Raw genomic sequence first — 14100 nt, 5'->3', positions numbered from 1 at the left:
TACACAGGCTAAATGTACCACTTAAAAGACACAGAGTGTCCGATAAGCCAGACAAAAGAGTATGATATATTCAATCAACCCTTCACATGTAATTATACAATAGGCTCAAAATAAAAGGGTAAAGGAATATCTATCCTGCAAACAGAAAATAAAAAAGAGAAGGAGTTACTATTCTTATATAAACAGAATTAAGTGGGTAAAAATTCAAAAGGACAATGAATGGCATTACATAATAATAAAACATCACAGGAAGCTTTTATTATCCTAAATGTATACTCATCCAACATTGGTGCAAACAGATTTATAAAACAAGTACTTCTTGGCCTATGAAAAGACTTAAACAACCAAACAATAATAGTGGCAGAATTTGACACCCCACTGACAGCATTAGCTAGATTATTGAGGCAAAAAACTAAGAAAGTAACTCTGGACTTAAACTTGACATTTGACCAATTGTACCTAACACTCTGCAGAACACAACACCTTACAACCATGGAATATACATTCCACTCATTTTTTTATATGGAACATATTCTAAGATCAACAGCAACCTTTGTCATGAAGCAAGCCTGAATACATTTAAAATAATTGAAATCATACCAAGCACAAATCACAAGAGGGTCATAAAATGTCCTGCAAGGAAGAGGATACTATATCATCTTCAAGCAATAGAAAAATGCTATCCCTTAACAGAGAGTAGGGGAATACTTTTGCAGATTCAGAGTTCAGGAGAGTCTAGAAACTGATGATTTAACTACAGTGAATTATTTCCCAAATGTCTTATAATTTCACTCTATCTAAACTGAGATCCTGAACCCGGTAGGTGATCAGACTAGGCTGGGAATTCAGCTAGAACTTAACGGTTTATTTTTAAAATTAAGTCCTGGTCTTATGATTCAGATTCATTTGGTGGTGGGGACAAAGTGCTTCTGCATGAAGTGAGTCTCTGTATATGCTACAGTTAGGGAAGCAGGAGCCTAGGAGAGACAGAGTAATGTCATTTTAAGTTCAGCTCCCTATAAAAATGCACACCTATAATGAAGAGTCCAGATGTCCCAATATCCATAACAATATATGCTTTCAAGATAATAGGAGTTATGTGTTGATGTATTCACACAGGAAAGTGTCAAGGATAGTTTTCTTGGAATAAGTGGAATAATAAATTTTGTCCTGTTGTCTGACCACCCACGAGTAGACACAGCTTAACTAATCTTTACAAAGACAAGACTCCTGTATAAGAAAAACTTAAAACTAAGGTGGTGCATTCAACTCCTTGCTTTCTGAGGATGCCCAAATCTGTAATGGCATAGCTTTCAATAAACTATCTTTTCTCACTGCACTCTTTGACCCACCTTGAATTCCTTCCTATGTGGAATCCAAGAACCTTCTCTTGTTGTCTGAATCAAGACCCTCTTTTCTGATAAAACTTCCAAGGAGATCTTCTGACTTTTACCATTTATCTTAATTTGATAGACAGTAGTCCTCACTTTTCTATTATTTTCTCCCATGCATTAACTCTGCAGAAAAAAACCATTTGCCTCTACCGTGGTCATAATTTCTACTTTTCCCATATTGATCAAATATATGCTATATACTAATAACTAATTATTTCCCTTTCAAAAGGCTAGCATCATCATTTGCCATCACTGAAAGTATTAGAAATTTAAATTATCACATCCCAGGGGCTGTTTTTTCCCTGCCAATAGTGATAGGGTTCTCATTACGACTGGTAGTGAATGATCCAACTTTAAAATCTCATTTTGTTGTCTGTTCTTTTTTTTCTGACCTCTCTTGGTACATATTATTAAATGCTAAGTGTCTCATGGAAGTGGACTCTAAGATGAATATTTTTTGAAGAAGATAATTAGGGAGTTTTCTTGGAAATAACATCTGTGAAAAAGCAGGAAGCAAGATTGGACAGTGGAACAAATTAGGACATAATTCAGTGCAATGGTCTGAATATTTGAATGCTCCCAAAATTTATATGTTAAAATTCTAAAAACCAAAATGACTGTATTAGCACATAGAATCTTTTAGGAGGTAACTTAGATCATGAAGGCAGAGTCCTCAATAGTGGAATTAATTCCTTTTCAAAATACACTCAAAAGAGCTCATTTATCTTTTCTTCCCATTAAAACATGGTGAGGGGTTGCCATCTTGGAGTAATGCCAAATACCAGCATCTTGATCATGAACCATTCAGCCTCAAGAACTTGGAAAAATAAATGTTTGTTGTCTGTGAGCTAGCCAGTGTTTGGTATTTTGCTATATAACACCCTGAGTATGCTAAGACGTGCAGTCTCAGCATAGGTTTCATTTCACCTACCAGGAGCTCTGAAGCTAAGATAGCCCCTTCAGAGTTGGTCCAAATTGAAATTAGGAGAATGAGCCTTTAGAGGACACCTATAGCCAATGCCTGCAGGTAACCAGGCATTGAATGTGGGCTGTCCTGGAAAAGTCACTTTAAACTAGATAGCTTTCAAGCAGAGTTGTACTGAGAGAGAGTACTTACAGATGAGATATGTCAGTTGTTAATCACTTCATGAGCTGGAAAGTAATTTCTATATTCGCAAAAGGGAAATCTGGGTGACACATAATACATGCACCCAAGGACATTAAAAGCATTGAACAATATTGCCACTCTGCAGGCAATATTTGCTCATAAACTGTGTTCAAATATCCTTTTAAGAAAGACTTACCTAATTTCGGGTTAACAGATTATTCATAGCATAAAAACAAATTTGTCTATTTTGTGACATGAATCTTTTCCTTCCTAATTTTACTTTGATGGAAATTTCTGGTGAGACCTTTTAAAAATACAACTTACCAGAATTATAAGGCAATCTGTGAAACAAGTTCAGAAGTAGGAGCTTAGAAGATGATAAATACTTTCTAAGAGTGAGGAACATAAAGAATGCTGCAAATATTCAGGAAAAGAAAAGATTGTGATTTAGAGAAAATATTTTCATAAGAAGCAGAATAACTAAAATTGTACGTAAAACATGTCTGTTTGGATAAAAAGAAAAAGAATCTCTATAGTCAGAAAAAAATATCATAAAACACGAAATGAAGCTAATATAATAAGTGTGAAAATATATAGAGAAAATGAAGACAGCCTATTTGAGAATTTTCAGATAAATAAGATCATGCTGCTGCCTCTTTGTTGACACAATACTTCTTTCTTATACTAGAAACTCCTTATATACAATTATATTATCTCTTGTTCTAGAGACTGCCACATTTACAATGAGACTGAAATTTATTCACACATACAAGCACAAAAGCATCCATCCTTTTCTTTATTTACTTGCTTTCCAAAACCTCTATTGTCAATACTTAAATCATATATGTACAAAGTTAGAGAAAGTCATAGGGAAAGATAACATTTTAACAGGTCATCTAAGAAATGGGCTTTTTTTTTTTCTTATGCTGACAGTTGTATTCTAGTTCTGAGTCCTGTGAGAATGTGCTGGTGTGGCCAATGAAATCCAGTCATTGTATCAATTTAATAAGGATACTTGATGAACTTGCTCAGAAATACCATGAGGTAACTGTGCTTGTCAACTTCACCTTTCATCCCCATTGATTACAACAATATGCTGTTAAATTTGAGGTTTATCCCACATCTTTTACTGAGAATGAAATTGGTATCATTTTTATGAAATTGATCAAGATGTGGATATACAGGGTTCTAGCTCATGAGTGTGGAATCTTCCACTCTGAAGAAATAGAGCACCTTGCTCTCCTCAGCCTTTTGGGGCATTCTCAGGTGACTGAGAATTATGTGAGGGTGTCTGGAAGAAATGTTTCCTAAGATGTGCAGTGGCTTTCAATAGGTTTCCTTTTCAGAAGAACATACTTAGGGTCTAATCTCAGACAGCAGCTGCATATAATGAGCTGACCCATCCCACACCTTGAGCCGCTCAGACATTGTGTCAGGTAGCTACAATATAGGTGGACCAAACTTGTTCAGGGGTAATGCCCCTCAAAATCTAGGTCTGCAAGCAGCACATTCTGAGTCTGGCACATGTCCTGACTTGGTCATATCCAAAGAGAAGCTCTAAATTATGGGGAACTTAGTCTATAAGTCCTCAGAAGCTGCAGAACCTAAAGTTGACCCTTTAAAAACTCTGGCCGGGTATATGCAAAACACTTATGGTGAATTGTCATGCAAACATTCAACCAACCGAATTACTATAACTAAAGCAGATTTCAAGTAACAGTGGCCTAAATAGGAATCTTTTCAGATGCCCAAATTAAGTGTACCTGTGAAGCAGGATGGACAATGCAGGCACAAAAACTAAACCAGAATGAAAGCATTATTTTTAGTAATACCTGTAGAGTAGCAAAAAGGGTGAAGACTGCCTCATATCTCTACGGGAAGTGACAAACAACTGAGAAATGCTAATCAAGAACTCTTTAATCTTTTATCTATTTAAATAAATCACTGAAATCCCATACTTCCCCCTTGGCACAGAATTGAAGCCAGGTGACCTAAAATACCAAATTAAAAAACCTCCTGACAATGTACTACAATTTAGTATTAGTATTGTTAAAACCCTCTGGTGACAGGAAAAACAGATACAGAAGAGGAAATTTTACAGGAGAAGAGAAAACATTGGAATAAAGATTAGAAAACAATAAAACTCTTTTCAGCTTCCCCAGTCATCCTGTTAACATCAGAAGCAAAACACCACTTATGCTCTCTGTCAAACATAGATAATAGGAAAACTATTCTCAGCCACTCCCATAAAGGTAGAGCTAAACCCAAAGAAACCCCTCCAACCTTACACAATATTTTATATGACAGTGTTATAGTAGTAATTAAGAAATTATTTTAAGCAGATAGAGAGGAAAATGGGCCCTTGGGAAGTCTTTATTTTTTTTAAACAGCTCCAGAAACTTCAAACTAGCAGGAAAGCTTGGGCTGTGAGAGCTGGGTCAGCAACCTTTGATATGCACATGCTGGCTTTTAGAAACTGGATCCACCCAAACATGGTGATTCCTGCTCTCATCCTCTTGCCCTTGCTCTCACATGTGCCCGACAGCATGGCCACCTCCACATAGCCCCATGTGTAGAACATCATGGGCCCTTCATTTGCATATTAAAAGACTAGTGTGGGAGGGGCATTTTTCATGGGCTACATGAAAGACATGCCTGGTCAAACCAATCCCCTGAGCCCTATGCACATCAGACACCAACTCCTCCAGCCTTCTCATAAAACTGGCTGGTTTTTGCTGTACTTGAGGTTGTCTTTTTGTTCAAATTTCTCCTCCCTCTGTCTCTGTATGGGGAAATGTTTTCTTCTTCCTTCCTTCTTTCTTGCCTATTAAACTATCCACTCCTTAAAACCACACCATGTGTGTCCGTGTCATTTTATTTAAACCATCTCAAGGACCAAAAACTCTGGTGTTCCTCCACTCATTGTAAGCATATCATATGGATGCATTAGCCAGGAATCCGAGGTACAGCCTTCGTTAGTACAGTAAGTATGGGGATGAGCTTAAAACCCATTCTATTATTCTCAGGTGCTCCTGCCTTCTATATTAAAATCAATCAAATAAATTTACAGACATACACCAGCCTAGTATATATGCTTAGCTTTGGCCATCATACTAAAGACACAGATGTGAAGCTTGCTGGGAGATCATGGAGAACCCCTCATTAACCATGGGTATTGGGAATGTTGGCCATGTTGGAACTAGCTTCTTTTCATGGGAGATCTTGCCATCACTCGAGGCTAGAAAAAGTTCTGAGGCAAATGAGAATTTCCTGCCAGGGCACACCCTGGTGTGATTCAAAGACCTCTGGACTGGATGAACCCTCCTACAGCCCATTCTGATGTTGGCAGAAAATCCTCAACTCTCCTGTTGCAAATCTCTTCTTCCTTTTCTACCCATGGCCTCTTACTCCATCTGTGTGAAATGTGCAGGAGTTTTTACAGCCTAGGAACAGTTTTCCCCTTTTCTATTGCAGTGAGGTGACTTGCTACCACTTCACTGGTGAGCATGTAGCATTTCTATGCCAACATCACCATCTTGTGGAAATGGAAATCCTCTACACGAAGCACACTTTCTTCCTTTTTTTTTTTCAGGGTAATAATGCAGCTTCTTTTTACACTGTTAGAAATCAGGCTCCAGGCCTCTGATGGGAATGGGAAATTTCTGCTTTTAACAATTGGAAGCAAAATGTCTTCCACAGCCAAATTTTAGTCTCAATATTGTCCCACTAACCGGAAAATAGTCATTTGGTTGCTACGTTCCTTTAAGGCATTTCTTCTGTCACTTATTAACACAGTGTTTAATTAGTAAGGGGATTTTAAGTATGGAAGTTAACTGGAACCATTTTTCTATGGGTAAAGACTTTAGCATGGAACATAATAGTAGGATATAGGGTTCAATCTAGCATTCCCCCTTCCTTAAAAGGGCTTTGTCCAATTATGCAATTTTCTGGAAATCCATTTTTTTTAGGAAGGCACGCAGGCCACACAAGTCTTGGATGTCAAAGGAAATAATAGACAGAGGACAAAGACTGCTTGGGGAAAGTGTGACTAAGTCCCAAAAGTTTAGTTTCTCTGGTGCCATGGCTTGGAGGGTCACACCTGCAGTCATGGCAGGTATATGTAAATGGATGCCAAGATTAAGGAGCCAAGGAGAGAAAATAGTTGGGGGGATGCTGTCTACTGCTCCCTTCTCCATCCTGGATCACATACCAAAATGAAGGAGACTAAAAGGATGCTTTTGTTCTCACTCCTCTTTCTAGATGTGTAACAGATTGCCTTCAATGTACACTACCCTGGAGTGTATTTTTAAGCACTGGGACACCTTCAACCTTAAAACTTGAAAGAAATGTGGACTTTTTTTTTTTTTTCACAAGGGCATAGCCTTTTTACTAGACCTTTTTTCAAAATCAACCCAGCTCTTTTAGCAATAATATCAGGCATGCAAAAAGAGAAGAGTTCCCCAAAATTGAAGAAGCAGGTTCCAGGGGAACTACCTGAGGATTCCCCTATTTAGATCCTCTTCAAGTTCCCTTCTCATTGCAGGACCTTGGGCAAGTAAGGGGAGACTTAGGCTGATTTTCTGATTACTGTAATAGGCATATAGAAGCTTTCCAAAATTTAATTCAGGTATTTTACCTTTCATGGAGGAATGTTATTCTGCTCCTAAGCCAAACCCTAACAGCAGCTAAAACAGTCAGCTCTGCAAGCAGAAGAGAATTCTGGAGATGAGCAATATGTCTCCCATAGTAGGTCAAAAGGGAAAAGAGAAAATGGGGAAGGCAAATAAATAGGGGAAACACTATTCCCAATAGGAAAAGACATAATACCTCTCGACAGCCCTTATTGGAACTCCTTTCTATGGTTTTTTTTTTCTTCTGTCATGGTTTAAAATGGCTTCCAGCTCTTTTACAGTGTTTTTACCACATTAGAAAAGTTAATTTTCCAAATCTTAAAATGCTTGGCTTAATGTTGAAGTAGGGGGAAGGGAACCCAGAAGCCTGATATGCCAGCAAAAGGATAAAAATTTCTTATCAGTCAGGCTTTTGGCTTCTCTCTCCTGTGCTAACTAGTAAAAAGAATAATAAAGATCATTTCTTATATTCTCTGTAAATTTATAATTAATGAAAAAGGATTTGTGGGGTTGGTCTTAAGCTGTAAACAATTTGGTGTGCTTTGTATGTTTTTCTGTATGGTTCTGTCAAGGAAAGGATATCTTAGGTCAGGATGCAAACCCAGGACCCCATAAGCCTGCTGTTCAAGCTAGCCCAACAAAATGGTCAGTAACAGACTTGGTTATAGGCTTCTATCTTGTTTCATGTCCATGGGAACATAATCTGTAACCACGTGGCAATCCTCTGTTTTAATCTCTGCCATTTTATAATGATGTCTGTCTTCTCATGCTAAATCAGTTCCAGAGTAAGGGCCACAAAATCACATAAGCCAGTTTGTCATCCTGGGTGGTGCCAGCTGATTGATCAAGAGCAGGGTTTACAAAACATCTTAAGCACTGATCTTGAGAGAAGTTTAGGAAGGGTCAAAATCTTGTAGCCTCCATCTGACTAACTCCTAATCCATGGTTTTTAATCTCATGGCTAGTTTCTTGGTATAGGCCCCATGCAAAAGGGAAGTATATCTTAAAAAGGGACTGTTATCATCTTTGTTTTAAACTATAAACTGTAAACCAGGCTTCTCCTAAAGTTGGTTTGGTCTACACCTAGGGATGGGCAATGACAGCTTGGGGACTGGAAATAAAATGGAGCCATTTGGGTTGGATTTCCTACACTATCTCAGTCACAATTTTGCAATGACAATTTCAAAAGCTGCCTATCACTCCTTTGAAAATACCTTGTACAACTGCAGTTAAGTCATAACCTGATTAAGGCTTCTAAGTTTTGCCTGTTCAATAGCCAAAAATCTTAACTACTTGGCATGGCTAAAGTTGAGTAACAAATGATTTTAAAGGATATTCTTAAAGAGTGCTCATCTTGCTTAAAAGTTGGTATTGAAGTTATAGGCATATTTAAAAGGCCTTTATGTTTTTCTCTTCTTGGATCTTATTTTTCTGGAAAAATGCTCTTTTCTTCTTAGTCAACTAAATTAGTTTTTTTTTTTTCCATTTTTTTTTGTCTTATCACTCTAAATGCATTCATGAGGGGCTCTAAGATAATGTCTGGCAACATGGAACTCTGTGAAAAACAAAGAAGGTGCCACAGACCCTGTTTTGGGGAAAAAAGAAACACCTCTATTTTTCTCATAAACCCCCAAAATGTAAAGCAGATAGTTATCTCTCAAAATCAAAGTCTCTGTTTTATTTTGTATTGTGTTATTTACCATTTTGAGTTTTGGGAGTATCAAATTACTTCACATTATGAGATAGCTTTGGTGTAGAAAATACACTGCAAGGAATGGCTAATAGTAGTTATAAATCAGAGAAGTATGCTCTTGGCCACCAAAAAGATATAGAAACATCCCTACCCACCCCCCACTAAGAGATGAGACTCCCTTGGGGGATGGGCTAATTATAAATTAAACCAATTGGCTTTGCGTTGCCTTTCAGTGAAATGTGTGGTAGAAGCCCTACACTGTCTTTACCAATAGTATCTCCCTCTTTTTGGGGACCCAAGATCCAGTATGAAGTAGCACCCATAATTTTAGGAATCTGTCTTTGCCTTCAGCTGTGCCTGCTAATAAGGCCCTAAAAAATACATGCTTTTTCACCCTGTTCTTCCAAGGGCTCCATACTAAAACCAGTAATTCAATTAAGAAACTGGCAAATGAAAAAATCCTAACAAGTGCTGAATCTTCTATTTGTGTTGCTATATATTGTTGTGTGTGACATCTATTAAAAGAGCTCTAATTGATAGGCTTAAAGAAAAATATTTGCTTCAATCAATTTTTTTTTTTTTAGTTCACATAACGTCAAGAAATAAAAATAGTCTTAAGGATTATTGGTAAAATGCAAGTGTCATCAAAATGCAAATCGGTGGTTAAATTATACAACGTAGATACTAGGTTTGCATACTGCCCACTTTACAGATAGCGAATGCCTAGAACACATGGAGCTAAATGCTGAAAAGTCAAACTTCATCTGCACTTCTGTCTGGGTCCCAGGATCCATATCTGTTATATAATTAAAATTGGTTACTAACCAGGTTTTTTACCAAAAAAAAAAAAAGTTACCTAAAGTTAACAGTGAACATTAACTAAACTCAAAAGGGTATTATGTGGTCTTTTCATAAATTGAGCATTGAAATAAAAGCATAGCAAGGAGGTCTTAAGACACTAATCTGCCCTGTAGTAAAAGGGTTATAAAAGGATCATAAATATTTTACCTCATAGACAAATTCGTTAAGATTAAATGGAATGATTTATAAGGTTTTATTTAAACAAATTGGGGTTAACATTAACAAACCAATGCATGGGGAAAATTTGGCTTCAAACAGGATTTTCATGTCATAGTAAAGGTTAATAAAATGTTATTACCTTGTGAGTCATCATTTGGACAAAATAAATAATTTATGGCAATCCGGAATTCCATTTTATAATATTAAATATTCTAAACCTCTAACATTCAACAGGCATTCAACAGGCATCCCAAAATCAAGCTTCAAGTTTTAAAATTGTCCTTTCTGATCCCTGGCTTTTTGGATGGTTCAGAGCACCTCTGAAACATTCAGAAAAGAGGTACACTGGATTATTTGGCATGTTAGTCACATGAGATTGCCAAAATGATGTCAGATCTTCTTTCAGTTATATTTTGGTGAATACTACTAACATGTTCCAAAATTGTATGGAATTTCTAAAATTCTAATGTCTAAGCATATCCTATCAATCATAATTAATGGTAAAGCTATTGTAAACCATGGAGATAAATATACTGTTTTGTCAGTCATGTTTTTCAACTGTAACTATCCTGGAAATTTTGCCATTTGCAGACAATTGTCAGAAAGCCCTTGCTCTTAGAGCTAGGCCAGCAAACTTTGATATGCAAATACAGGCCATTAGAAACTGGATCCACCCAAACATGGTGATTCCCGCTCTCATCTTCTTGCCCTTGCCCTCACGTGTGCCTGGCAACATGGCTGCCTCCACATAGCCTCCCCTGCCACCGCCGTGTGTAGAACATCATGGCACCCTGCATTTGCATATTAAAAGACTAAGATGGGAAGGGCATTTTTCCATGGGCTACATGAAAGACATGCCTGGTAAAACCAATCCCCTGAGCCCTATGCAAATCAAACATCAAGTCCTCCAGCTTCCTCATATAACTGGGTGGTTTCCACTGTACTTGGGATTTTATCTTTCTTTGAATTCCCCCTCCCTCTGTCTCTGTATAGGGGAGTTGTCTTCTTTTTTCCTTCTTTCTTGCCTATTAAACTCTCTGCTCCTTAAAACCACTCCACATGTGTTTGTGTCATTTTATATAACCAGTACAAGGACCAAGAACCATGGTGTTCCTCCACTAATCAGAGCTGTAGCAACAAGAAGCCATAGATGAAATTGCCCCATCATACAAAATTATCTGAAAAAAGGGTTTATTATTTCCTGCACAAGCCCGTGCAACAGCCCCTACATTCCCCATAAAGAAACCAAACAGGAGAGGATGGAGATTTGTGCAAGACTTGAGGACAAGAAACAATATCATAATACCTTGGTACCCAGTAGTCCCCAATCCACATACCCTTCTACTTGCTATACTCCCTACCAGCCAGTCTTTCTCAGTTGTGAACCTCTGCACTGCCTTTTTTAGTATTTCTGTAGATTCAGACAGTCAATATTTGACTTTGCTTGGAAAAAATGTAATATATGTGGACTGTAATGCCCCAAGGGATACAGAAAGTCCCATTTACTTTTCTGAAATATGAAAAGCTGATTTAGAGAATTTCATTTTTCCCCAGAGCTCAATACTCTTTCTGTACGTGGATGACCTTCTTCTTTGTTCTGACACATTATCTTCCAAGGAAGGTAACATGTCAGAACAAAGAAGAAGGTCATCCACGTACTGAAAGAGTACATGGATGTATTTTTCAGTACGTGGATGATCTTATTTGCTATAGTCTATAATTGCTTAAAGAATTAGCCAACAAGAGACACAAAGTGTCCAAAAACAAACTTTAGTTATACTTACAGCAAGCTAAGTATTTGGGGCATATTGTCTCAGTCAAAGAACTAGATATTAACCCTTACAGAATGAGAGAAATTTTAGCTATCCCAATTCCTGTCACTAAGAAACAACTTAGAGGATTTAGGGGCCATGGAGGCTATTGTAGAAACTGGATACCAAATTTCTCCCTTACGGCTCAACCTCTGTATGCTTACCTAAAAAATGAACAGCTTGATTTTATCATGAGAACTCCAGAGGGACAATTAGCTGTCCAACAGATAAAGAAAATTCTAACTAATGCCCTAGTCTTAGGACGCCCTAACTACAAATTGCCTTTCTCCATTTTTATACATGAAACTGGAGGTACAGTATCAGGGATACTTATCCAGAAACATGGTGATAATCAGAGGCCTATAGGCTATTGTAGCCAATAGCTGGACCCTGTGGCTCAAGGGCTGCCTCCTTGTTTGAGAGTAATAGCAGTCATGGCCCTTCTGTACAATTTTGAAGAAATAATTATGGAATCCTCCCCTTATCATTTTTGCGTCACATTCTCTTGAGACCTTTTAAACTCTCCTCCTATTCAAAATCTGTCTGTCAACTGGTTGACCTCTTATGAAATTTGATTTTATCATCTACCAATACTACTATTTTCCACTGTAATAACCTTAATCTAGTCACTCTCTTACTGGACTTTTCCAATGAAACACCTCATGACTGTGTTTTGATAACTGACCAACTTCTCACCTCCAGGAGAGACCTAAAACATTAATATACAGGATCAGTGTCAAACAGGAATGAGATCTCCATGTCATAGAATTCTTTTTTTTTTCCACAAGCTCCCTGTGAAGGTTAATACATTTTGCCTAAAAACTTTCATATTTCTGTCTTGTCCCTGGTCCTGTCAATCAAAGAAAATGATGAGACAAGTCTCAATCATTTTAGGAGATTTATTTCCCAAAGATAAAGAAACAACAGTAGACAGGTCTATGTCTTTCTCTGAAGATAAATTTGGGGAGTCCAAATTTAAAGGGGAAATGGTGGGAGATCAAAAAGCACACAGTTTTTATGTAATGGGGTGTAAAAAAGAATAATAATTCATGTCTTTCTCTAGCTCAGTGAATCTGCACTTTTTACATAAGATGACATAAAAAAAATGAGCAGAGAAAAAAATGTGGATAATCTGCATATTGCTTAAGATAACACAGACAAAATGATGTGGGAAAACAATCAGATATGCATTTGTGTCTGCCAGGCCAGAGTGACTTCATCTGTAATGATCAGCTATTAAATTGCATTGCCACGATGAAGTTTTAACAGCTCATGAGGAATTTCCTCATGGGAAAATATGGGAGAGGCATGTAGTTTTTCGTCTTGTAGTCATCTTATTTAGGAGCTGAAAGAAGGAGGCAAGTTTGAGTGACCCAGTTTCCAGCTTTACTCTTCCCTTTGGCTAAATGAGTTTGGGCTTCCAAAATTTAATTTTCTTTCACAGTTTCTCCCTTTTCTTTAAATATTTTTGGAGTAAAGCATTTTAAAAGGAATAGTGGTTCCTGGCCTCAGGTTGTATTTTCCATTTTTTTTTCAGTTTTTTTATTGCTAGAATGGTTTATTCCTAGAGGTTCAGGTTTCACATTGCTAAGAATGTTCATTCCTAGAAGTTCAGGTCCCACATTGCTAGGAAGGTTTATTCCTAGGAAGTCTTGTCTCATGAAAGAAAAAAAAACATGAAAAGAAAGAAAAAATGGAGGGAGGAATGGGGGAGGAAAGAAGGGGAAAGGAAAGAAGAAAATAAAGAGGCAAAAAAGAAAATATATAGAGACCTAGTTTAGATCTATATCAAAAAAGGAAAGCAAACCTGGAAGCTGAAGCTGAGTCAGGTTATATTACTTCCTCCTCAATTAGAGGAAATCTCTGGACAGTTATTACCCTTGAGTATTGACTTATTTGCAAGCAAAACGGGACAGAACACAAATTAATTTTGTAATTCCTATTATAAGCAATAGTCTCTGCTACCATGTTCCCCAGAATTCAAACCACCTACTCAACCAATTGATTAATGAGTGTTGGGATTCACTCAGGGTGGCTGGCAAAATATTAGAAAAATATTGGAGAAAGTTAGAAGATTATAGTCTCAAACCTTTTGGAAGGCCCAAAAGGTTTTAATGGAACTAGCTGGATGCAGCCAGTTCATTACATTGGAATTTTAAATCATAGAGTAAAAGGAAGGGACAGCAAAAGCTTCTCCATTTAAGTCTGCTTACCCCACATTTCTTTGTCTCTACTCTGTTTACTCATAAACTTTGTCCTGGATGGTCCTCTCAGGGGGAAGTCAAAGGGGAATTACCTGTTATTGGTGTTTACTCTAGGCCTCAGAACCAAAAGCTTTTATCATTGGTAAAATCACTCTTTTAACTATGTTAATTACGCATAAGCATGTTGACTTAGAACCTCTGTTATTAAATCTACACTGAATAAATGTGAGGAGGAGCAG

The sequence above is a fragment of the Aotus nancymaae genome, unplaced genomic scaffold (assembly GCF_030222135.1).
Source record: "Aotus nancymaae isolate 86718 unplaced genomic scaffold, 86718_ANA_hifiasm-v0.15.2.pri h1tg000006l, whole genome shotgun sequence".
NCBI classification, from domain to species: Eukaryota; Metazoa; Chordata; class Mammalia; order Primates; family Aotidae; genus Aotus; species Aotus nancymaae.
This window is presented reverse-complemented; position numbering follows the sequence as displayed.